Source organism: Centrocercus urophasianus, unplaced genomic scaffold (genome assembly GCF_019232065.1).
Source record: "Centrocercus urophasianus isolate 14NV4802_14NV808 unplaced genomic scaffold, USGS_Curo_1.0 seq_20, whole genome shotgun sequence".
Classification (NCBI taxonomy): Eukaryota; Metazoa; Chordata; class Aves; order Galliformes; family Phasianidae; genus Centrocercus; species Centrocercus urophasianus.
The window spans coordinates 2,569,251-2,595,393 of record NW_024884756.1 but is presented as its reverse complement, the minus strand read 5'-3'; the positions used below and the strand labels follow the sequence as shown (position 1 = coordinate 2,595,393).

Below are 26,143 nucleotides of genomic sequence, written 5' to 3'. Positions count from 1 at the left end.
CAGCTGCATTGTGCATGTCATCCAAAAGAAACCCTAAGGGGCTTCTGTAAAAGCCTGTGGGAAAAACAAGAAGAGAGACAGCACAGCGCTCAGAAGAACACAGAAACCTACACCAGCTGAAGAATGATCCGCCTGAATTCAAGGGAGTTGCTCAAACACTCCAGCTACACATCCTGCATTTTTGTCATTTTATTGCAATTGCCCAGGGTGATTTATAGACACAGAGCCCCAAAGCAAACACCCCACTGCCCTGCAAAACGCCGGCTGCTTTTGTTGGTCCACTTGCTCTGCACTCCACAGCCCTGTTTGGTTTCCAAAGAAAAATCCAGCGCTGTGCAGATCTTTATTGTGTATTAAGGAGTTCAGTACATTCAGCTCTGAGCAGGCTAACATTAAGTAACCTGGCTCCCTACCGATAAGAAAAGGCAGGTAGTGGGTATGAGCTGGGCAGGGCGAGCAGCATTTCCAACAGCAATCAGCCTGCAGCACGGGGCTGTGGGGAGAACTAGGAATCTGTGATGGCTGAAGCCATCCTGACCCTTTTCAGCCACTGATGGGAACCAGCGCTCTGCATCCAGCACTGATGCTTGAAAGGCAACCAGGACCAAAAGGAGGGCTTCCCAGCCTGGAGAAGATGTCTGCTCATTACTGTCTTGACGAGGGAATTCTTTGGGTGACTTGGTTAGATAGATGCTAATGACACACATCCTGAAGGTGTGCAGTCTTGGAGCTTTTCCTTTCTGAAACGTTCCAGGGGTCATTGTTAAACTGGAAGCCCCAAGAAACAGCCAACAAAGGCAGGAAATTATGCTGCTTTTCTGAGCACTGGAAAATGACTGTGCTGACTTACCACACAGCTACACATGTAATAGTTTGCAATCTATACAAAGCACTCCTTAAATCCAATGTAGTCAAAGCGATCTGCTTCAAAAACTAACAGTCAAGTGTTGTTTGTAAGCACAAAATCAAGCTCAGAAAACTCTCTGATCTCATTACCAGAAAAAATACACCTGCAAACTACACAGTAGCTATTACATATTCCTGTAACAACTATTCTCAGGCTAACATAAGCTTCTTGCTTTATGCTTAAGGCAGAGCCAGCTATTTGTTTGCTGTGAGCACAGTTTCTCATTGGTGCTGCCATTCCAGCCCAGTACCTTGCAGGGAAAAGCTTTTTCTTCAAGTGTTACACAACTGCTCACTCCATCTACATAAGTCACATGCTTCATTAGTCAAAAGAAACCTGGCTAGGTTTGCTGTACTCCTAAAGAACGTAAGGATTATTTGCACAAGCAGCACCTGATCTGCAAGATTCTCACAAGGCAGCAGATATGTCTATCAGCTCAGCCTCTACTAAGTGATAGCAGTGCTGCCTTCACCTTGCCTTCACTCGAGCTCCTGGAGCTCATCATAACCACATGTTCCTCTGCATTGAAACAAGGGTGCCTGCAGGTGATGATGCTGGAAGTCAGAGCAGCATGTCTACCTGATGTTCTCTGCATCTGAGCCGGGAGCCTAAGTACACCTTGCACCACTATTGTACTCATGTGACGATCAGCCCATGACTCACACAGGGATTGGTCAGCCCCCGTCCTGCCCAGCTCTTCACCTTACATGCAAATGACTTCTAAATATAAAGGTAAGGATTCCTTTCTAATAACCACAGGCCACAGCCATCCTTCAGACTGGGGGGGGACACCATTATGGACATGTCTGACGGCTTCCCTCTGCTCCACAGGGTGATGATGAGGGAGGAACCGGGAGAACGACACAAAATCAGCAACCTGCATCAGCAGCCTAGTGACTCCTCTATTATGGTTCCATGGAGACACGGGGCTGCTTTTAAACTTCACTTACAAAGCACAGAAGAAATGAAGTTGGCGTACCTGCTCTCACGTCAATCTGAAAAGCAAATAACTTTCGTTTCCAAACTTTATTTTTAAAAGGGCTCAGAAAACTCAAAGCACTGGGAAAAATTAGCTACTTATGGGTGCCAGCCAGTGCCAACAATAGGCACCCCACTAGCACCCACTGCTGTGGAGGTGCTGTAAATTACACAGCACGTCCAAAACGAGACAATTCTCACAGACTGTTCCAAATCTTACAAACACACGCACAAGAAAAACAAGCAAGCAGAACTTTCTCTAAGCATCTATGATTATTATGTTTGAATTCAGTCAAAGGCACATGCAACAGAAACCTGTAGGAAGCAACTTAAAGAACACAGCATTGCTCAGCAGCTCGCTAAGTGGCCAAGAGCTTCACTGCACACGGTAAGCTTCACACACATCTGTGTGACATGGGCTGTAACACAGACCGCAAAGATACTGTCCTGCAAGAGGTAATAAAACCAAACCCACTGTGGTTTAAACTGGGGCAGGCACGTTCAGGGCAAGCACACCCAAGGGGGGACGCCGCTTATTAAGCATTGTGAAAGCCGATTAAAGGCTGGGCAGCCCACGAAGGGTTAAACGAGCACAGGTGCTGCCCGGCTGCGATTTGGATCGCAAGAGCCGCAGCACCCCCACCTCCCCCCACCGCCGTACCAGCTTCTGAGCCTCGGGGCTCAGGCAGTCCGCTTCCATCGGCATGGCTGCAGTTGGATCTTCGCATGAAAGAAGCGAAAAGCCCCACGCGGCTCGACGGAGCAGAGCGGCAGCTCTTGCTGGTAAAGCAGCGCTGCGTCCCGCGGGGAACAACGCGCTGCCGGCACTTCCCGGAGCCGAAGTCCGAGCGCTGCTCCGTGCCCGGGGGCTGGCGGTGCTCGCTGTGAGTCAGCAGCGCCCGCAGGCAGCGATGTCACAGCTACACGAGCTTTGTGCTGCCTCGGCGGTTATCAGCACGCTGGCTGCTGCTTCTATTGATTGCTACTCACACTGGTTTCGTTTTTTTTTTTTTGTTTTGTTTTGGTGAAGAGGCTTATGTACATAGCGTACTTCCCTTAAGCAGTTTATGTAGAGAAAGCAATTGGGAGAACACTGAGCTTACAGCTTCCTCGATATGCTGGAGGGAGATAAACAGCAGCAACAAGCACAACCACCCGCTTAGCCCGTGGCTGCCCTCTGGGCTGCACAGCCGAGCTGCACCTCCTAGCACAATGAATGTAACAACCAGAAGCACTCGAACGGCTGCCTACATACAGGCATCCACACCACCAGCCTTCGCATCTCAGAAATAAACCACTCTACTGTAGCTAATTTGTTGCAATTTTATCAATACGCTGCGTTGGCTTGGGTAGAGCTGAGCTCAGGACACTGGTGTAAGCTGCACAGAATCATAGAATGGCCTGGGTTGAAAAGGACCACAATGATCATCATCGAGTTTCAAGCCCCCCCTCCAGACCAGGCCGCCCAGAGCTACATCCAGCCCTCCTGATTTTGCCTGAAAAGCAGAGGTGAGGGCAGGGAGGAAACCACCAAGGTATGAAGAAAAGCATGGGCAGCTCCTTTTACCCAAAGAGGTTTTGCAGCAGTAACAATAGCAGGCACTAAGTCATCTCTTCCTGGCACACGCTGTGGGGCTGCTGACAAGCAAAACAGGGCCCTCCCTTAGCAACCAAACCCTGCTCTCTTTTTCCTGGTCACCAGCAACCAAACCCTGCTCTTACTTTCCTGGTCACTGACAAAGGTTGGGACCTCATGCAGTCTCCGCCCAGCACCTGAGCTCAATTTTTCCATGAGCTGCCTGCCCGGCACAAAGAGCCCAGCTCTCATGCTGGCAGAGCAGCCTGTTCCTGTATTTTCCATGCTGCTGACAATGTCTTAGCTAATTTGGAAGCGCTGGCACTACTCTGCATTCAGAAGGCAACCAGTTGGCTGCTTTTGCCAGCTGTTGCAGGACTCAAACAAGTCCCGTTGCTCCTGGACAAGTGAGACACACACTGTTCTTCTATCACTGGCACTTGGGAGGGAGCTCCAGTCTGCTACGTTCCCCTCACACTCTGGCATTCTCTGCTCTTGCTGACAGAAATTTCACGGGATTGAAAGAATAACAAACATTCCAGGTCCTCACACAACTTATAAGGCCCAGCAGATTGCCTTGCTCTATGGCTGCAGTCTGGCATCACCCAGTGGTTATCCCACAGTGCTCAGCTTGGTGCTGCAAAGCACTGCAGTAACCCCCAAAACCAAAACTAGCTGGGAAGTGCACTGCTGGGTAATGGCAGCTCGCCCTGAGGTGGGACGTGAGCCAGTCTCTGAAGTTGATTCTTCAGGAAAAACATCTTTCCTTACACAGGAAAGCATGGTAACTCAGCATGAAGTAGTATGCTTAAAATAGGTGATTTGCTACGGCTTTCATGATCAATAGGATTTCACCTCCCCTCTAATTTACTGGCAAAGCTGTACAGGTTTTTGTCCTGTGTGTCACTAAGATATACTGAAAACGTGAATATTTCCTATATAAGGCCTTACATTACTGAGAATCTCCCCCCCACACACACACACCTTTTTCCAATTGCTTCCAAAACCAATATAGAACCCAAGATGTTTGCTGTCACTTGGCTTACTTGAGAAAGCACTTCATACCTCAGGGTAAGTCAAAACACACAGCGTGCCGCAGACTTCCAGGATTAGGAGGTCTTTTTAATACTTGTGAATTTCCTTTCTCTTTTTTTTCCTCTGTAATACACAGCTGACAGCATTCAAGATGTGCACTTGGACGTGTCTGACTCGATTCTACACGGAGCAAGGCACGTTCTGCCTAGGTTTGCAAGCTGGTGCTGCTGGATTTCCCAGGAAGGGGAACCGCTACAAACATGCTCTCCTCCTCACCTCTCCTTCCTCTGGTGCTCTCTGGGGTTCTCCAGGCACTGAAATGAGAAGCAAGCACACATGATGCTGTAACTACATCAGCTGAGACACAAGCTACACAGCCAATGCTGCATCTTACTTGATTGCTTGCCAAAGCCATTCGGCACCACTAAGCTGACAGAGAACAAGTGCTGTGAAACCCAGGGGAGCCCCCCAACACAGGTCACACCCAACTGATGTCTTCAGGGCATGTTACACCAGTTAGCTACTAGAGGTACACAGAAAAAAAAAAGAAGATTGAATGTTTATTCCCTTTATCTTCAAGTATTTTAGAATGCTAGCATTGTATTTATTACTGGCATTCCTGACAGCAAGAAGGGAAAATGCAAACCGCAAGTTATGGATGAAAAAGCTGGCAAGCACATCATAACAGAAGAAAAATGCAGTTACTCAAGGGTGGGTTTTTTCCTCCTTCAGTTCATAATCTTGTTCTTATTTCAAGAATGTCTATAAAAACCTACGGAGTAACACCCCACTGAAGTCATGAAGACAGAAGAAACTACGTATGCATCTCACTTTGTCGTGACAGCCTGCTGTGGGCATCCTGGCACCCTCACAGCTCTGCTGGCAGACTTAACAAAACCTCCTTGTAAACCGTCACCACGGCAATGAACTCAAGTGTACACAACTAAATGCTTCTTAGGAAAACAATGTCCAGTTTTCATCACCAAAATGTACTGCCAGTATCAACAGATGACTTTTGATTGAGGCTAGATGGCGACACGGCGAGGAGGAGGAAGGAAACTGCTTACAACTAAACATGATCACGGTTTCACCCTATGTATTCGACCTTCATATTCACTACAGAGAAATAAAACAGCATGTCAACTCAGATGTACAACAATCATTCCTTTACCTTAAGTACCTCTGCAAACATGCAAGACTCACATTGTCAAACACCTTCACAGAACAACCGACTTGGGGAAGCGTCCAATTTTCCAACACTTCAGGATAACTACAGAGGCAAACCGACCACGAGGAGTGCTGCAGAGCCTCTCGTGATGCCCAGCTGCAACCTAAGCATCTTTTCCTGAATTACTAATTCATACCATGTTATCCTGCAAGACCAAAGGTTTGCTAGGAGGTTAAATTATGTTTTCTCATGGCAAGCTCTTCTTGCAAGAGTATCCCAAGAGTGAGTTCTTATTTTGTTCCTCAGAATTCCAGAACTCTGTTTTTCCCTGTTAACTTCCAAGTGCCAGGAGAAGGTTCAGGCAGACATTCCCCTTTGACATGTTGATGGTGCAAGCACGAGTTATCTCTGTTTAACGGGTCAGCATTCTTGCTCTTCATGCTTAACATTTTAAGCCAAAGACCGAGAAGGAGGGCAAGAAACCCACAGCTAATGAGGAATTTACATATGAACAGCATCAACTTGAGAAACATTTGCTTATGCGTTTGCCAGAAAACCCATCTCAGAGATAACTCAAGCATGTGACCAGAAGCTGGGAAGTCTTGTTGACAAGAATCCTTTCCCCATAAACCAAGGAAATGTTTACTTTGCAGAGTGCTGCACTGAACACTGCGTACAGCTCTACAACATAAGAGACAATTAAGGAGTTGTGTCTTACTTCATAAATTGTATTGCCATGCAGTCACAAAGGGCTGCTGCTAAAAATACAGTCTAAACACTAACTGGACTCCATCACAAGATTGCATGGACTGCCAAAGCACATCTTACCACAAGGAATCGATCTCACCACACCTGTAAAAGGGGGGTGCCATGCAACAACTGCCACAGACCCTAGCTGCGTTTGAGAGGCATTTATTCCCTTTGCAAACCTTTTGCTTTTTTAAAGTGAAAACAAGTAGTGATAGTGTGAAACTCATGCATTACTCAGAAAGCTGATAGTCTCTTTTCTCTCCTACCTGTTCGTGTAGTTCATGCACGCTAACAATAACGAGCTCGCAGAGCAGTTCCACAGGGGCAGGCAGCTGGAGTGGTCTCTGGCACAATGCTGGGCCTGCTGTGTGTCCCAGGCCGCTGGCTCACTGCAGCTGGTTCTTGCTATAAGCAGGGCTCTGCTTTAAGGCACTCTGGACTAGTGGGAGGAGGTAAAGTGCTGGAAGCACCTCCTTCAATCTAAACAAACCCCCTCCACGTGAAAACGCTGCAGAGTTCAAAGCGGCTTCAGAAGAAAACGAGCGTGACAACTGATGAGTTCTGCAGGCCTTCCCATTAAAAATAAAAAGGAAGAAAACCAACACTTCCGTGTAAGTATTGTAGCGAAAGAGCCTGAAGACTGGGAAGATGATTGGTGACAATCGGAAAGCGATCCTAAACTGGTTGGTTTGTATATAGAGAGGGCATACCGCTTTCATGGCTGTTTGGCAATAAATGCCTCATCCCATTTTTGTACTCGGATACAGCACAGCAGGGAGGCAAGAACAATCCCTGCACAAAGGCTGTGGGCAGCTCTGCAGGAGCGTGTTGCAGCTTCCAACCCTTTTCTGTACCACTTTTCTGTACGTGCTGTACCTACCTGGCAGAGGACCAACACGGTATCAGCATTTCAGTCACGTCTTCAGTTACCATCCCTGATCAGCTCTGGTCAGTGAGTGACTGCTCCCATCAGGGAAGCATTTGGATGCCACTCTACAGCTGCTACCTCAAGGAATAAAGCCACGAGCTTCATACAGCCTATATAAGACTATTCACATACTTGAGCTCAAGACTATTATTCATGTAAAGTAGTTTCGAGAGAGTCAACACTGACCTTGGAAACAGCTGGATCATTCAGTCAGATAAGCAAATCACAATTGTTGGGTCTAAAATGACATCCAGTAGGAAAAATTCAAGAAAACCAACTGACAGAAAGAGCAAATGCTGCAGTTTCACAAGAAGAATATAATAAGGTCCCCAGTGCTGTCTCCTGGAACACTCACTTGCAGGAAGCTGTGTTCAGTGCTACTTTCCACTTGCTATAATGGCTGTGTTCTCCCCAGCTTGACATCTTAGTACAATTACACATAGAAAATGAGTGGAACTGTATTTCAGACCCTTGGTACTGCTCTGCCACTCCTTTCTTGCAAAAGCCAAGCTGCAAACAGCCTGTTTCCCAGTAGGGCTGGTCTGCAAGCACCCAGGGCTCAGCAGAGTTTCAGTAAGAAAACATGCATGCAAATTGAATTCAGCCGTTGGTGCACATCAGCAAAGAGCAAACACATTTGTCTTGACCGTGCTGCCCATGGAAGAAGCAAGCACAATAACCAAATTTGGAGCCTGCAATAAACAGCACTATGTCAGTGGCTTCTTCATAGAATAAACACAGGTCAGGGAGGGCTCCAGGGCTGCGTGAATGCCAGCATCTTTTTGAACATGGGCATAAACAGAGCTTTTGTCCCTGACCGGTAAAAACATTTGAAATATAAATAAGAACTGATATTCAGAGGTTGCTACAAGCAATACAGTCAGAGAACAAAACGTGGTACCCACAGCATCCCAAATTTCACATGAATAAGTCTGGAACACAACCCTGCAATTTTAGCATGTTCATGTATCGATGCAAATCTCAGCTTAAAGCAGCACTCATAAGTTATTAATCAAGGAAAAAAATAATTAAAAGGTACTAATGCTGTTTTGAAGGATAGGCTGAAAATACTGCAGACTAAGCAAAACACATGGTGGGATACAGAGAAAACATTATATAGACAAAACAGATGATGAACATCAAACAAGAGCACAAGAAACAGGTTGCCCAAGGAGGCTGTGGATGCCCCATCCCTGCCGGCATTCAAGGCCAGGCTGGATGTGGCTCTGGGCAGCCTGGGCTGCTGGTTGGTGACCCTGCACACAGCAGGGGCTGGAACTGGATGAGCATTGTGCTCCTTTTCAACCCAGGCCATTCTAGGATTCTATGATTCTAAGGATTGGAATCAAGATGCTTGTGAAAATAAAAGGTCAGGACAGTGAGGAAAAAAAGGCTTAATAGAAGTATGGGGGACAAGAGCCAAAGCCTATAACACCCAAGATTTAACAGCCACAGTCCTGTTTCTACACACAAACATTCTTCCACTAATTTTTAGGGATTAGCCCTGGAATGAAAGGAACTCGCTGCTCCTCTTTCCTGTTTACAAGGTGTCTGTTTTATTTCAGTTTCTGAAATGAGCGAAACAAGGGCAGCCGCTGCTCCAGCCACTTACAGAGCGTTACTCCTGCAGCAAAGAAAAAGAGCTTCAACACAAACAGAAGTTTTCTCAGTCCAGCAAGCTCTTCCTAAAAATCTAAATGAATTATTTTTTGTAATAGCATCGAACAAGAGGTCATAAAGAACAACCAGATACAGATTTTGTTTACTTTTCCTTCCTCACTTAAATGCAATGGCTCGATCAGGCTGAGTCGGGTGCAGACCTTTTCATTTGTAAAAAACATCATCATTCTGGTCAGCTGGAAAGCAGAATGAGACTAATGGTAAGCACAGCTCTCCAGTAAAGGCATTACTCTTCTGACTTTCTAGTGCAAAGAAGAGTCAGATAGTCAGACCAGAGGTAAGAGCTGATGCACAAAAAGTGCTTTCCAAAGAGGTTTTTACTCAGTGCACTGCATGGCCACACAAGAGACCAAACAGCTTCCAAAGCCAAGACATATTGTAACATTATCTTTAAATGGCCCAAGATTGGAGTTAGGTGATGTGAACTGCTTGAGAATCACCCTTAGTGTGAGACCTTTACATTTCACAACTGTTGGTATCAGTGGGAAGCTCTTGAATCTTCAGGCCAAAAACTAATCAGTAGGTTGCACTGCTTTGTCATCAATTAATACAGAATTTCACTGTGCTTCAGTTTCTTGCCCAGAGAAAAGAGATGATACGTCCCTCTGGAGGAAAACAAATGCAAGAGGTTTTCAAAAGAAATCTTCACACAACACATTGCACAAACGTTATGCCAGCAGAACGAACGAGAATCTCCAGCAAGAGCTTAATCTTTCGCACAGCTAAGTCATTTGTACTTATTGGGTACACAGGAGAGCAGCTGGAAGCAAACACAGCTCTTTTTTGGAATTTAGTTGTCAGGAGCAACTTGCACAGCATAGCAGCTCTCCCCAGACAAGAGCAACAGCCCGCAAACTGCAACTCAGAAGTGCTGACTGCAGGAGAGGAGATATGAGAGATCGTAACACAGTCACTGTATCAGGTGCTTGCCAAGTCTGCAAGAGAGAAACGCTACGACACAGACTCTCATCTACTTTCATGAGAAAACAAGTTGTGCTACACACTAACAGCACAACTGCAAGTTTCTGAACACAAGCAGGAAAAAAAGCTCTTGTATTTTTTAAGGCACCACCCAGATTTAATCTTCCTGAAATAAAAGAATGCTCTAATTCTCAGATGTACGCAGTGAGGCAAGTCTGAAGGTCAGCATCCCATCTAGCAGGTCAGAGGTGTAGTGGTGATGAATTGCTCCATATGGAAAGGTCAAGAGTGAACTTCTAGCTTGTTCAGTCTGTCCTGAAACCCACAAGAGGGAGTAACAACCACAGCAAGTGTTCTGAGTTACCAAAGAGGCAGTACTTCAGTCACACAAAGCTGGGTCCCCAGATTTGCAGCCTAAGTGTTCCATTGCCTGAAAGTTCTGTCAGGGAAGATGTGGATGAAGATATGAGCACTTTAAGATGACCATGGGATAACAAAGAGGATACGTGACCACTGTACAAGGCATATTCCTCTGTGTACCTACATGGTAATTCAGCCTCCACCCCCATCCAAATGCCTTCCAATCACCTATGCAAAGAATAAAGAAGGGGGGGGGGGAAAAAAAGCTGAAACAAACCAAAGATAGCAAAAGGATGGGGATGCATCAAGTCTGTACTAAATTTCCACATTTTCCTCATACAGAAATATAATCCCTAATTTAATTCTCCTTATAGTCCATGTCTGGTGTCTCCACGCTCAGCTTCACGAATGCTTTCTGAAGGCCTCCAACAAAACCTGTATGTTATTTTGTTAAATACCAGCCACTCAAAAGGCACCACGCATTCAAAAGGTTCTGGCACTCAGAACTTCACTGCAGCAGGAACAAAACAGAACATTAAGAGGTTTAAAGCGTTCATAACACTTTTTGCAGGCTGCCACAGCTGCCTGCCAAGCTTGTTTTTTAAGTGAAAGAGCAGGAATAAATATGACAGCAGAGCACTTTGGTGACAGTTATGCTGCTTTAAGTGGGAGCACATTACAGCTCCAAGGAGAAGTGGAAAACTGCACTAAATGCTTCTATAGAGGCACAGCCTCGTGCAGCATTTTGCCTCCTACCTCCCAGCCCAGCATTCCAGGATCTGTGATTTGCTGTCCTGGCTCAGTTACCGGATCCCAGCTCCAGCCTGGCTGCCAGCCCTTCTTGCAGAGGCAGTGGCCTTGGTGCTCTTACAAACGGACCCCAGGCACAGTCATCACTCCAACACAAGCTTCACTGTGAGCTCTGATGGCCTCTCGTGCTCCCTTGGCTTTTTAATGCAGCTGCTGCCACAGACATATAGAACACCTGGTTTTAGAGACCCAGCTGAGCACACTGATTTTGCCTGCAGTCGCTGAAAAAATATTAAAATATTAATAATGGACACAAAGCAGCTTGTTAGCAGAACTAGAGTGGGCTTTAAGGTGATACAACAAAAGACAACACAAAGCGATATACTTCTTACTGTGATTCTGCTTATTTTCTTAGACCAGATGGCTTGCTTCTGCTGAAATCCACATCAGGTTCTGCCCACCTGCTCCTCCCTGGCAGTAACATGAGGTTATTGACCCCATGTACCTCCTATCTCCTACAAAGCAGTGTGCTGATACAGATCTACACATGCCAAGCCCATTTATTAGGAGAAAAAAAAAAATCAATTGAGACTCAAGGGCATGAATGGTAAACTCATCCAGCTGCTCACAGCAAACACCATCAAAGCAAGTGACCATTCTAAGTGATTCTTCAGGAAATCAGTGCAATCAGAACACTGTTTAGAAACTGTACACGTAAGTTTCAGAAAGAGCTGCTTCCAGGAGCTATGTATAACTGAAATACAGAGAGACTCGCTTGTCTGTAAGCCCAGCACAAACCCTCTGTAAGGAGAGCATTTTAAATGCAGTTATGCAAAATCTGCAGATGCTGCTTGAATCTGTGGCATACCATTTGTTAGGGGATGGAAGTGGGTAAATATATCATGCAGCTTGGACGTGCTCCATCACAAGTAACTGAGAAAGCCTATTTTCACCTTGCAAAAGCATTTAACACTCCCTTCTGCCTAGCCAATGCTGAGGAACAGGCTTTGCCCAGCCAATGCTGAGGAACAGGCTTGTGAGCTATTTATACTCAGAGATAAAGGTGCCAAAAAAGGTTTAAAAAAAACAACAAAAAAGCATTGAGGTCATCAAGCCTCAGTCTATTTAGGAGATGCAGTGTTCCAAATCATACAGCCTGTGCTTCATATAGCTCCTAGCAAGGGAGCAGAAAGAAGTATGCCAGGAAAGGAATGCAGTTCTTTGAACAGCACATTGAAACATGTGAACACAGAAGCTGGACACACTATTTGGCCAATGTATTCAGCTTGTCCACTTTCTAACAACAGGTTTAAGGCTTCCTATAAAAGGCAGAGCTGCATGGTTTTACACCATCACATACTGAACGGTCACTTCACAAGCAGTTAGCAATATCATAAAGATCACTGCTCCACTTGTGCAGAAGAAAAGGTTGCAGAATTATTATTAACTCAGCAGGGTTTTTGAAATTCTGACAGTGAAGGTTGTCTGCAAGCAACCTTGAGTGCTCGGAGGACACTCCCCTGTCATGCTAACAGCTCTCTGACAAAAGCCACAGTCAGCAAAACCACTGCAAGTCTGTAGCACTGAGACTGGAAAAGCCATCCAAGTATGTGCAAATCCAGTTCAGCGCTAGTAGCAAGGCTGGGAAAAGCAAAACTAGTTCTCTTCAAATAGGAGAAGTGCTGTTATAAATCCAGCTATGTGCCAGAACTAAGCACGATGAACAGTCCAGGTTCTGACAAACCTGCCATCATAACCACCGTGCCGCAAGCAAAGCACTCAGAGATTCTCATGTGGCTTAAAGAGGATCTATCAGATCACTGCCATATGCCACACTACACCGCAGACACTACAGCTGGCAGCTACCTGGACACCAGAAGAGGAGGAAGGGAAGGATGCTCCCCTCTGTGACATTTCCAAACAGCAGTGGGGGACATTCACACGTATCGACCTGCAGGAAATGACTTTGGGCTGCATCCCTGTCCGTTTACCATGCAGCAGTTTCTTCCCAGGGCATCTGGCAGCCAGCCCGGCAGCACGCGGCGCTGCTGTCCCACTTCCAGGCAGAAGCCAGAGTCACACACAAAGCATCGGGCAGCACACAAGCACTGGATCCAACCCACGCTGCATCTCCCTGCATGACTTTCCCCTACCAGATACGGAATCCTGCCGAGCTCATCACAGGGATGTTTGCTCTGCAGGTGTATTACGTTCAAGGCTTACTTGGGAGGAGCCACTTCTTACTGTCAGGAAGAAAGCCCAGCTACCTGGATGTCCACTGCAAAGGATGCAGTGCACACACTAAGAGCACACAGAGATGACTCTTTCAAGTCTGCCTCTCCCATGGCCATTCTGAAACAGAAATTATTCATCACGATGAGGCCTCCTCTGACAAGAGATTTTCCCACTAAAAACACAAGGAAGTTAATTTTAAGTGATCAATATGGAATTACCCTTGGTTTGCTTGCCAGGCTCAGGTTTAACACCTGTGGAGATCAAGGACCCAGATTAAGTATAATGGAATATCATTACAGTCCTGACACAAAAGCATCTATTTCTGCTCCCTTATTATACAACATCCTTTTAATTGTTCATGTTTTGATGGCACCCAGGGACCAACCACGATCACATCTCATCTACATGAAGACAAGGGGATCAAATCTTTTGCTAAATGAGTACAGTAATCGTCAAGTAATTAATGCTGCCCACAGTTCAGTGCTTGACTTCCACAGCACTCAAAAAAAAAAAGAAAGCAATCATACAGCTTATGTCCTAGCTGTGCATTCTGTGAAGAAACTGAGAAATATACCAACTATTTAGCATCTATCCCTCCTTTGGCAGCTTTTGTTAGCGCTGTAGAATCATAGAATGGTTTGGGTTGGAAGGGACCTCAAGGATCATGAAGCTCCAACCCCCTGCCACAGGCAGGGCCACTAACCTCCGTATCAAATAGTAGACCAGACTGCCCAGGGCCTTGTCCAACCTGGCCTTGAACACTTCTAAGGACAGGGCATCCACAACCAACTTGCTTCTTGGCCTTCTGGCTAAGATCAAGTGTTGTAAGTGCAGATTTTAAACAAGTATGCTGCCATGAATACTGATCATCTGCCCCACACAACCAAAAGCTGTTTGACCTTTCAAATTCTGCCATGGTATCGCATCATTGCAAACAACAGCCATCCCTCACTGCCACTAAGGCCAGGGAAGGGTTTCTTTTCCCTTAACGATGCGCAGGATTGAACTCCTGCCGTGCTCTTACATCCACATCACTGAAGTGGAAAGAACTCTAAATAGGCTGATCATCATCAATCCCATAAAAACGGCTACATCCAGGCCATCAGTGAAGTACACAGAGCAGCCCACAGACAGAGGCAGCTGCAGAAGCTGAAATGGTGAAAGCTGCAACTTCTGTAGCAGGGATTTGTGCATTTCTCCTCTGCACGCTGCCTGCAGCACTCCCCTTCTGCAGCTTGTGGGCTGAGCCGATCTCCTTAGGGCATTAGCACACGCTGCCAGCAAGGCAGCTGCTGCTTGTCCTGCTCTGTCCTCTGAGGGACAACCAAAGCACCATTCTTAAAGGAACGGACACGAGCAACAAGGGACAGATGGCAAAGGCGTACTCAGCACGTGCTTCCCTTTCAGCAGGAGATACACTGCTTCACCATCACTTACACTAAGAAAAAACACCCCAGCTTGGACTGCTTACTGATTGCAAGGGATACTCCTGTATGACAGATCACTGCTTTTCCTTTGCTCAGCTTTCAAATCCAGTAGCAAGGGAGAAACAGAAGCAAGACTGCACACTGCTCTTTGCCCCCCTCACAACACTTATCCATAGGTTGGTAAGGAAGTGATTTCTCTGCTCACTGCCCTACAGTATCTCAATAAGAAAATAAAATAAGGTTATTTTTCATCACATTCATGCCATGAAGTTTCCCTGCGACAACCCAGTCGATGTGGGCAACAGCACTTCTATAGCTGACAAAAGAAACAAAAGATCAGGAGCAGAAGAAAAAGTGAGTAAGAAAGGAAAAAGATCTACAGCTGGAAATATGACTGAAGCGCTAAAAACAGAGCCCAGCTTATAAAGAGAACAGGCTGCTAATAACTAATAATAACTAATAATAAGAATGTTCTTCGGCTTGTACTGAACGTGACAGCACCTGGCAGAGAGGAAAAAAAAAGTGCTGTTTACTATAAAATTGAAGACCTCATTTACTTGAGAGACTAATGAGGAACACACAAATTCAAGTTCTGACCTACAGATCTAAAATTAGTTCTGCTCAATGCATTTACTACTAGCAAATGCCATTCAAATGACACGAAGCACAAAATAGGGCTCTAGAAAGCCATGCATGTTTCCCCCAGCATACATCATCCTCCAAAACTAGATTTCTTCACGTGCAGAAGGTATTGATCCTCTTCAGTCACATACTACTGGGGTTTTTATGGGCTCTTTTACATCACCATAGCATAAACCATGCCGAACCTCATAATACTTCAGTGATACGAAGCCCAAACAGCAGAAGAACCAGCCCACAAAAGCAATTAAAAATGTTAAAATAAGCCTCTCACCTACACTGCCAAAGCAGAATATAAGAGCTGCAACTGGGAGCAGTCCAACAAAGCGAAATCCATACAGGCTAAATTGGTCACAAACGTTAGATTTCATCTGAAAGAGTGGTTTTTATTCTAAACTTTGCAGCTGGAAGCCATGAAATGCCTCTCAGAAGCACAGCAAGGCTTCTGTTAGAAAAAAAGAGCACCTGCCTAAATGGCACTTCCTTTGGAAAGCAAAAGGGCTCTTCCACACCAAGCAAAGCTGAACACAAGGGCCTGGAACTGGTTTTCAAGTCATTTCCCTCAGTCCTTCTGTAGACGGGCTCTAGCCATGTTAGTTGGGGCTGATTCCAGACACAAAGGGATCTCAGATTCAGCCCAGCACATCAACCGTAGTTCTTGTATGGGTAAAAGGCTATGATTGAGCATCCTGTACATTGACAAAAATGATATCAAGCAAGTCGTATTTAACCCTACACCATATTGAGTGATGTCTAAGGAACAAGACCAAGACAGCTTTACTGCCAAGAATGCATGCTCCTCCCACCACAAAACCCTACCAGCTCCAGGAAACCATCCCAAGGTTGACAGCCAGGTTTATTTTCTGCATCTGTTCCATCCCAAGCATTCCTGTAGGCATCTAACTGCAACAGCATCTGATCTGAGAGCTGGAGATTAGAGCCTGCAGATCCCACTAACGGTTGCCTAAGGCATTGATTTCCTTCCGTGCTATTATTTGAAGTTTAACACAAGCACTTAGATGACTATTTTATGCATTCAGACAGTTTAAGCTTTCTCTATATCAAATCTGAAATCGAAGGTGAAGCAAGTGGAATTCAAAGAGTAAAGTGTGAAGTTCTATAATTCGGCACTTATTTATAGCTGGAAAAAGAAACAAAAACCTGTCAGCTGTTGGAAGTACAAACTGTCAAACGTTTTCCCCGAAATCCTACTTGGTAATGGTCATCTCAATGCATGTGCCAACACTGCCTTTCTCATTTCCAGTAATCTGCCCAAAATCTGGATGTTTGGGTTCTCAGAATCCTTAATAATTTAAGTGGTTCCAACTGAGTGTCTAAAATTGAGTAATTATTCTAAATTCTAATGTGGTAGTAAGAGGAAAGCTATTTTTCCATGTGCTCAGATATTTATACGGCCTTATTTTTGGTATGGCAGGCTGTTTAAGGGTTTATACTGAACCTATGGCAGAGCAAAAGGAAAATATGTTGCACCATACATTCCCAGTAAGCCAACCATGCCTTTGGATGCCATACCTGATATATTTAAACTCAGGCTGAAGCAATTTCACCTGAATAAGTTACAGCTAAAAAAGAAAATAGCATTATTTCTGTCTTAAGCCTAATCTAGTAGTGAATGTTTTTCTTCTTTTCTGTTCCAATTAGGAAAATTGCCTTGGTTTTTGTTGGAAATCACATCAAAATGAATCCATTCTGCGTTCCCTCGGTCACATTTGTTTAGCTCTCACTATTGAGATCCTTCACCACTACATTATCTGAATAAGATTTCATTTTCCATACGAGAAGTTTTCAATAGCAGATGATACATCACCATTATCATGACTTTCAGAAGAAAAAAAGAAAAAAGCATATTGATTGTGTAGTTAATCCTTAAGACATCATGAGCTGCTGCTTTCAGAAAACAACATCAGTTCCTTTGCCGCCCCATTCTCACCTCACCCTGCAATCCCATTCCTTCTCCTGCAAAGTTCTAGCATTTTGCACAATGATTCTGCATTGGAACTAGATGATCTTTAAGGCCTTCTAAGCCAAGCCATTCTATGGTCCTGTAGTAAACAAACGCATCATTTTGACTTTCACTTAACGTACAACCCAGTAGAGTAAATCACAGCATCTAAACTACGCTGTAGACACCATCTAGCAAGCAGACTTGTTTCTTTTAGTCTACACCACATACAGATGGAGCTCATTAAAATAAGTAGTGTGGCAAACAGCAAGCCACTCTCACGATAGCAGAGGGCTGCAGCTGTTGACCAACAGCCATCTCCACATAACTAACTACAGCGTGTAACACAGCCCTTCCTTGTTTGAACACCTTGGAGAGGGGGAGCACCTGCAGGGAACACTTCCACCCTTCCCCTCCAGCAAGGAAAAGGGTAAATAGAGCACATCAGATTCAAGGTGATGCAAGTAACTTGTCTTTGTGACTTCAAAATTCCAAGAAGAGATGGGAGATATTAGTGTTGGCCAGTCCTGTGATGAAGCCTTGAATGGAGCCTCCTCTCTCATCCACATCTCTGAAGACAGAGCAACACATTTGCTGGGAGGAGAGGGGAAAAAAGTGAAAGTTCAGTTTAATTTTAGAAACCGATTTCCACTTCCCTTCCATGAATCACAAGAAGCCTTGCCAAAGATGTGGGATCTTAAAGCCCCTTCCTTTTGTCAAGCACACAGTCTTTGCTTGCGAAGGGAAAAGCTGCTTTTGACTCGGTGCCACACAACCTTCAGTGCCAAAAAGCCAAACACCATCACAAAAAGCAGCTTTGTGTTGAGCACTCGACATGCTACAAAGAAACAGTTCTACAGGGATGAGAAGAGTTTATCTGAACGAAATACAACAACATTGACGTATGCGCACACAGCCTGCCTAGCAAGATGAAAACAGACTCTATAGCGATTAATTTTAAGGCACTATGTATGCAAACGACATTATTTTCAACAAAACTTTACCTGAAAGCTGCCACTTTCTCTGTGAGGTTTTGTTCTTAACTGCAGTACTGCTACAGCCTATTATTCCTCACAGCACAGCAACTTAATCTTGACTTCTCCGACATGTAATTTCCCTTAATTATATGTGAAGAGTATTTATAAGGCTATTAACGCTAATTATAAGAGTCACTGAGGTCTTAAGCATTAATTGCCAGTAAAAAATATATATATATATCAAAGCTCCGAGTAATTTTTTCTCTTTTAAAAGAAAAAAAGAATCGATTTCACCATCTATCACAGGAAATTGCTCAGGGCAGTGCAGCTACTTCACCCAGCACAGCGAGCAGCTGAAATGGACAAACGTGAGCATCTTCACAGGCAACCTTTGGCACTCAGATCTTGATTTGCCCTCCAGTTCCACCAAATCCTGAAAGTCACCCGGAGATAAAGAACAGACTTTCGCTTGATCAGAGGTCAGAAAAAACAACTTCTCTGAGGCAATGAGGTAGCTGGCTTTTTAGCTTCACAGCCCATCTCTGTCAAGTGCAACAGAGGTGACACCAGAATGCCTGCAAGCAGCAGGGCTCTACAGAAAGGCTGCTGTAACGTGAAGAGCGGACGCTGCTGTGTTTGATGAGGAGACGCATGGAGACTTGAAGCTGCAAAGGAAGGAGGCCACAGAGAGGCTGCCAGCTGCTAGCACACAGCCTGCTTCACTTCTAGGTTTTAGACTTGGACATACTGCTTCAGCCAGGCTTGACAAAAGCACCTCACACCAAACTTGCACAATTATTATCCAACATAACGTTAGTATTGTACCCGTAACACACAGATGTCTTCAAGAATCCAGAAAAAGCCCTGACCAAGGTCTGAAGCAACAAGTATGGCTCCCACTCTTTTAGACCCACTCTCAGCTCTCAACTGTCATTTTCAATGTCTTTCCTTTGGGAATGTTCCAGCTTCAGACAGCCAGCGATTGCAACATCATCTTATGAAAGAGCAGATAAGCTTTCAGTCTTCCCATGTGGGAAGAGCCCCCGTAGCTACAACTACAGCGTAAAGCTTCAGTCTAGTTTTCAGTTTCTCAGTCTTCTCTTTTTTTAACCAACTTCCAATCACAGCTCATTCAGAGATGTAGGCCATTGGTTGTCAGCAACCGAGTTTCAACTTTGCCCTGTCAGTTGCACACATTTCCCACATCTCGATGTGCAGCCCTGAGAACAGGAGGAACAGCTCAAGCTGACAGTTCTGCTTCTATGCTTTACCAGGACTTTTTTTTTTTTTTTTAACAGCTCTTCCTTTCAAAAAACTCTTTGAGACTACTGTTAAACAGCCCAAATTCTCTACACCAAGAGAAAAGTCAGGGTGCCAAAAGTCTTGGATGCGAGGAAGCAACTCTGATCCAAACGCAGGGATAAAAGGTGCACTACATAACAGCGCTGGCTGCTGCTACAAGCGTTATCTTGGCTTGCCCTGTCTACAATTTCAGCTCATTCATGAACTCATCAGTTCTGCTGATTCTCTTATCTGAGATACTTACTTAAATCATACCATTTGAACTTGCCAAACTTTTTTTTTTTTTTGGGGGGGGGGCTGGGGAGGAACAAAGTTATAGAAAGGCTGGACGCATCGAGGCAAACCTTCTAGTCGCTCCATCTCAACAGTAACCCCTCAACTTTTGCTCATTATTTTGCTAAATCCAGGTAGGAAAAGGCAGGTAATCTTATAAAGACCTTTCTCATAATGCTTGAACCAATGTCCAAAACACTGAAGCCCAAAAAAACTGCCTCGAAGCACTAACCTGCCCCAGATCAGACCTGCAAAGCAGTCAGCAACCTGCATGACAAACTCCTGTGCTGTCTGTCCACCACATCCAGTCCGCTGGGATCTTCCCCTCTCTGAATAACAACAGGTGGTCTGTCTTACTTCCCACTTTTAAGGGTTAACTTCAGCATTTGACAAAGCGTGAGTCAGCCACAGCAGGGGAAGAACAGAGCCGTTATGGCAGGAAGTTCATTCCCATGACACCCGTTGCTAAACCACAGGCACAGGCCCTGCAGTTCTGCACACCCTTGAAAGATGGAACATAGCAAGGCAGGATTTAAGGAAGGGGGGAAAAAGATGCACCGTTACTGGGCTACGACGTTTTTAAGGCAGGCATCTCTCTCCCTTTTCTCCTCCCTTTCTGCATCACCTTCTTACTTTTCCTTTTTTCTCCCTTACGAGAGGGAGCAATGCAGTTGTACGGTGTGGCACCCTGACTGCCTCAGAAGCACAGATCTTCCCAAGGAACTCTGCCAGGTTCACTCCGTTCTCGGTCTGAGTCAGTGTTCAAGTGAGGAAAGTCCACTCTCCATTTCCATTCCACCCTCCCAGCAGTGCTATGGTAGAAACAGACACCAGTGTGAAGCAGGCCCTTGGAACTTTCAACGCAGCATTAAGCCGTTACAAAAGCGACTGTGACTTTTAGATTTGATGAGCTTACAATATTCCATACAGGAGACAGCTGACACAGGAACAAGATGCATGAAAATAAAGCAGTTGCCCAGTACACTGATTATCTTCTAAAAGCACTAACACTAAAAAGCATTCAAGCAAAATAAACGCTGAGTGCTTTGACACCTAATTACTGAAGCATTTGATGGCATTACCATGATTCTCTCCCATGCCCCTGAACCAGCCCATTTCTAAAATAAGCACTGCTGGACAAACTAAAAAGCCTTCTAGGAAGCTATGCTTTTTTTCTTTTTTATCTTGGGGTTTCGTATTTATGTAGCATAACCTCACTGCATAAGCAACCAAACAGGATGAAGAGATAAAACCACCACAGTGTAACTTCACTGCTGTGCTCAGACTCAGCCTCCAGACCTTTAATTTAAGAGATTTCTTTCTTTATACTAAAAGCTTGGGTTTATTATTATTATTTTTTTAGATGTATGGCTGGCAATGCTCAGTACAACAATCTTGAGGCTCTGTGGCTCCAACACAACTTGAGAAAGCAATGAGGAAGTTCTGAAGGCAGCACTGCATTGGCAGAGCTGCACAGTGCCAGCAATGGCTGTGGCACAGCCAGGTTCCTGAATGAACTGCCTTCAAGAACCAAAGCATCACAGCATCTCAATGAAACCCCTCTCAATGGGGAGAAACATGCAACAAGGAATTGTTTCTGCTCTTCAGAGATAAAAAGGTTGAATTCAGCACAACTGAGACCAGCAGCTGATGAGTAAGAGCACAGATGTTGCCAGCAGCCGTTACTTCAGGGAATACAAATATTTATCGCAGACTCCCACCCAGCCTAAGTATTTTAATGCATTATAAAAATAGATCCAGTTTAAAAACTATTGTGCAAGAAAAGCTACTTCAAATCAACTTTCAAGAGAAGAACGTCAACAAGAACCCCTGTGTCATATAAAAACAGGTCTCACTTTTGCACTCTCCAATGATTTCCCTGTACAAACAGGTCGTATTGCAGACTCTGCAATGCCACAGAACTTGAAATTAAATCCATTTACGCAGTGGTCCTGGTTTGGCAATACTCAGATTAATATTGTACTGCACTACACCCAGCCTGCCGTACAACTGGAGCAGCAGTTTGACACTTAAAAAATCTAATAATCCTATAAATGCTGTGTCAGTCACTTCTAAGAGAAATATAAACATTTTGAAGCAGCTCAACCCAGGATATTAGATACCTGGACCATCCTTATCTGCCACTCCACACTTTCTCCCTTATTCCCAATAACCACCAACAGGGAAATCCAGTCTGAGTAACTGCTTCCTGCATCTCCAATGGTGTTCTGTCAAGCTTGGCATGTTAAAGAGCGTATTGGAAGCAGCACGTTGGTTCTACCTATAAAATGGCTGAGGGCAAACGGCAGGTTCTCTGTGCTCTGAGGAAAGAGTCAGACTGCACAAGCTGAAGGAAAAGCCAGGAACTGAGAGAATGCATGAGCAGCTCATCATGCATTAACAGTATATTCATCTGCAATGCTACAGTCATATCTGCCCCAAGCAAAAGACAGAACAGAGTATTTGTTACACTTCAACATTCAGTAAAGAGCACCTTTCTACAGGTAGAGCTCAATCCAAATTAAGTTCAGCTCTTCAGACTGATCAGAGCCAGCAGAGCAAGCAGGTAATAAAGACAAAACGTGCTTACAAAATGTTTTGTGGGTCTACAGCATAATGATTACATGTTACAATGCACTGTTTTTCATTACCTCTTTACATCAACTTCACACTATTATTTTTAATACACACACCATGCACAAGAGAAATGTTGTAAAAATCATCATCTGCTTTCATGCCCATCGCTACTTTACAGTGCTGCTAAGCCCTGAAACGCTTGTTAGATGTGGAAATGTGGGGATGGTTGGCTGGGAAAACATTTCATGCAGTTCTCCAGTTTACATCCCCTTCCTGCCAGTGAGACTGTCCACTTAATTATGTCAGATATTCTGCTGTAACAGATAGGCTGGGGGCAAACCACAGCTTCTCTGCATTCTCACATCTAGCGACAACACTCTAATCACAGCTCCTATGGCTGAAAGCCAAGTTCCACGCTGAGCTCGCAGGAAAAAACTACAGAAGAAATTTCACAAAGAAAATATGTATTTAAAAAAAATAATAATAACTCTTCGAATCATTTTAAATAGACCTGTCAAAAAAAATAAACGAAAATCCCACTATCCCACCTTTACAGCTGAGGTTATTTTTATTATTTAAGTGGTATTCTTACCTGGTCAGTGGACAGGAATTACCCTCCCACGTTTGCTATTGCTTCACAGTCCATTTCCCCCACGTTAAGAAAAGCTCCATCAGAGAGCCAAGGCCTTCAAGCTGACTTGCACCAAATGAGAGAGCACTGAGCAACCCATCAGCTCAGATTAAAGCCGAAAATTCGCCGTTGTTTAAGAAATGATTGGACAGCTTTTGTGTGGGGGTGGGATAAGATTACTGCATCCAAACAGAGTCTGAGCTGTCCTGGATTACCTGCAGAGCCTGCGCCCTAACCCTGACTAACAAACGTACTACCAGCTTACAGACACTGTTTTGTGGCAAAAAAAAAGACCTTCATGGCTATCTATCAGCATTCTAAAACGCAAGGCAAGCTATGCTGAGAGCACTGCCACCAGCACAGAGGTGCAGTCCTGCCAAGTCAGGTCTTGTCCCCCCCTAAGAGTGATCACCACTCAGCAGATATCACTGCATCCTCTGATTTACTGTCTAAAATTCAGCCTGTGTCAACAGCTTGATGTGGGGAACAGCTGCATTAGAAAAATAGCACGTAACAAGAATGCTGAGAGAATGGCATAAAGCAGCAACAAAGGATCAGCCCTTTGAGAAGCACTTTCTACCAGAAGAAAGGACAATAAAAACCCAGTATCACAGAATGGTTGGGTTGGAAGGGACTGCAAAGATTACAGATCTCCAACGCCCCTGTGCCATGCAGGGCCACCAAGCTCCCCATTTAACACCAGTCCAGGCTGCCCAGGGCCCCATCCAACCTGGCCTTGAACACCTCCAGGGATGGACAAAGCATCCACAGCCTCTCTGGGCAGCTGTTCCAGCACCTCACCCCTCCCTGAGTAAAGAGAGTACATTCAGGTTAGCTTGGCATACATCCCCTAAGCTGGCAGACATTATAGAAGTGCTGTAGATAAGGTTTTTATACCTTTTCCCTGCATTCTCAGACTCACTGATCTTTATTTTCTAATGCTGTGTTTGCAAATTGCTTCGTTAGAGAGCAACCAGCTCTGGGTTACCAGATGCCTTCCTGCTGGAACAACGACTTCCAGACAGAATCTGACAGTATATACTTATTTCATCAGCGATATAAAAAACCTTCCCCCAGCACACAAAGAACCTTTCTTTGCTTGCTTTAGTTCACCAAACAAGGCTGTTATTTTTTCCTCCAGGGTAATTAGACAAGAATGTACAAATATTACTAAAAACACTGCGTAACCATTTAAAAACAGTGGCATATTCTACATATACCAACACTATCCCTTATATCCGCATACAAGCTCGCCGTTTCCCAGAGCCCCTCGATTCCTCCACAGTTCACACAAAGGTTAGGTCACATCACTGTTTCAATGCACTCGTTTCACATCAGGACAGATTAAAATTTCATATTTAACAGACAATGGAATAGCATGACCCTTGGGTATCACAAGAATGTCCCAAAAGCCCACTTCAATTTTCAACAGATGTTGATTCAACGTATTTGTCAACATAAATCCTCTTAGAGCCCAGCAACACATTCAGCAAGAGAATCGAGTGCAGCACGCACACATCTCACGAGGCAGAAAGGACATTTTAAACAGAACTGTGTATGGGAGATGCACAGTTGCACAGCAATGCAACAGGATTGCAGAGCACTCAAATTTAAACAGACTTATTCTTGAAAAGCACGTGAAGTTGGTTCTAGCATTTTCCTCACTACTCAAGTGAAAGCAAAGAGCAACAAGTGATTATATGGGGACACACACACACACACACACACACACACACACACACACACAGAAAGGCAGTAAGCACTTATCTTTTACTGTTAGTGGCCAACAAAAGCAAGAGTTATTTCATTTTTCCATGCTGCATACAGGTTCCAGTGTAAGCAGTCATATCATTGTGGATGCCCCATCCCTGGAGGTGTTCAAGGCCAGGTTGGATGGGACTCTGGTCTGGTATTAAACAGGGAGATTGGTGGCCCTGCACGTGGCAGGGGGGCTGGAGATCCATGATCCTTGAGGTCCCTTCCAACCCTGGCCATTCTGTGCGATCTTAACCACGCTTTCAAAGAGAATCTGAAGTCGTGTGTTTTAAAAAGGAAGGGACAAATGTGAAGCTACAGGGGTCTGACAGGAGGCTGGAGCCTGGGGACTTCCCTGTGCATGAAGTACAGCAAGAGCCTTTCCTTACTCCCCTGTCATCCCGGTATGCCAGCTGATAAACGCTCCATAATTAGAAGACCCAAGCGAGGATGTCTGAAATCTATCTGACCTGAGGGAATAAGTTGAAAAACCTGACCCAGCCTTCAGCACACCAGGTCCTCCTGTAGTCCGTTTTCATCTACTGGAAAAGGCTGGCAAGAGCAGACAGAAGAGACAGACGCATCTCAAGTTAGTATTCAAATGTTGGATTGAAGAAAGCATATTCTGGGACGTAGGAAGTACTCAAAAGAGGAAGGCAAAGAAGAATAAATAAATACTAGATTTAATTATAAACTGCTAGAAGTCAGCAGTACGTAAGAGCAGAGACAGAGGGAAGAAACACTATTCCTTGGAGATCCGTGTCTGTGCAGAAGTCTGCATTCAAAGCAGTTGCAGGATTGCAAGTGTGATCTGAGAGGAATCGCCACTGAGCCCAATCATGACAGATGCATTATCGCTTAATTACAGGTAACACTAACAGACAAGTCACTGACTAACCAAACACACGCACACTGCTTTTGTGGAAGTCACTTTCAGTAAGCTGGGAACACCCTCACATTCCTTTCTGGGAAAGATAAATCAACATGACACAAGTGACATTAAAAACTGCAAGCAGTGACGCTTATGGCAGGGTGAAGCCAAGCTCCAAGAAGCTATTTTTGAGGAAGCCAGATGGAATTGGTGATCCTATCCTGCTCGTTTGAATACAAACTCTCTGCTCTCATTCATGTTCGACATAAACCTTCTGACAGCTAAGAAAGAAAATTGCCACTCTGAAGTTTTAACTATTGTTTCTGCATTTCTTCACACGCCAATGATAACAAGCACTGCCCTGCCTAATCACCAGGTATCAAAAATAGGAACACATGAATGGTGATGCACCTGTCAATTTGGGTTTACCAAAGCCTCTG

General features: G+C 44.8%; 1 protein-coding gene across 14 annotated transcripts in view; it reads right to left on the bottom strand.

The window, feature by feature from the left end:
* The window catches only part of LRRFIP1 (LRR binding FLII interacting protein 1), a 96,449-nt gene that overhangs the window by 54,726 nt on the left and 15,580 nt on the right, over nt 1-26,143 (bottom strand). Inside the window, exons 1-2 of one of the 14 annotated variants that reach the window (XM_042822518.1) lie at nt 6,681-6,795; nt 4,773-4,810 (exon numbers count right to left, since the gene is read on the bottom strand). The exons of the other annotated variants lie outside the window; for them this stretch is intronic. The gene's annotated coding sequence lies outside the window, so the exon portion shown is untranslated. Of the gene's footprint in view, nt 1-4,772; nt 4,811-6,680; nt 6,796-26,143 lie in introns of those variants that run through there. 14 annotated transcript variants of the gene reach the window in all.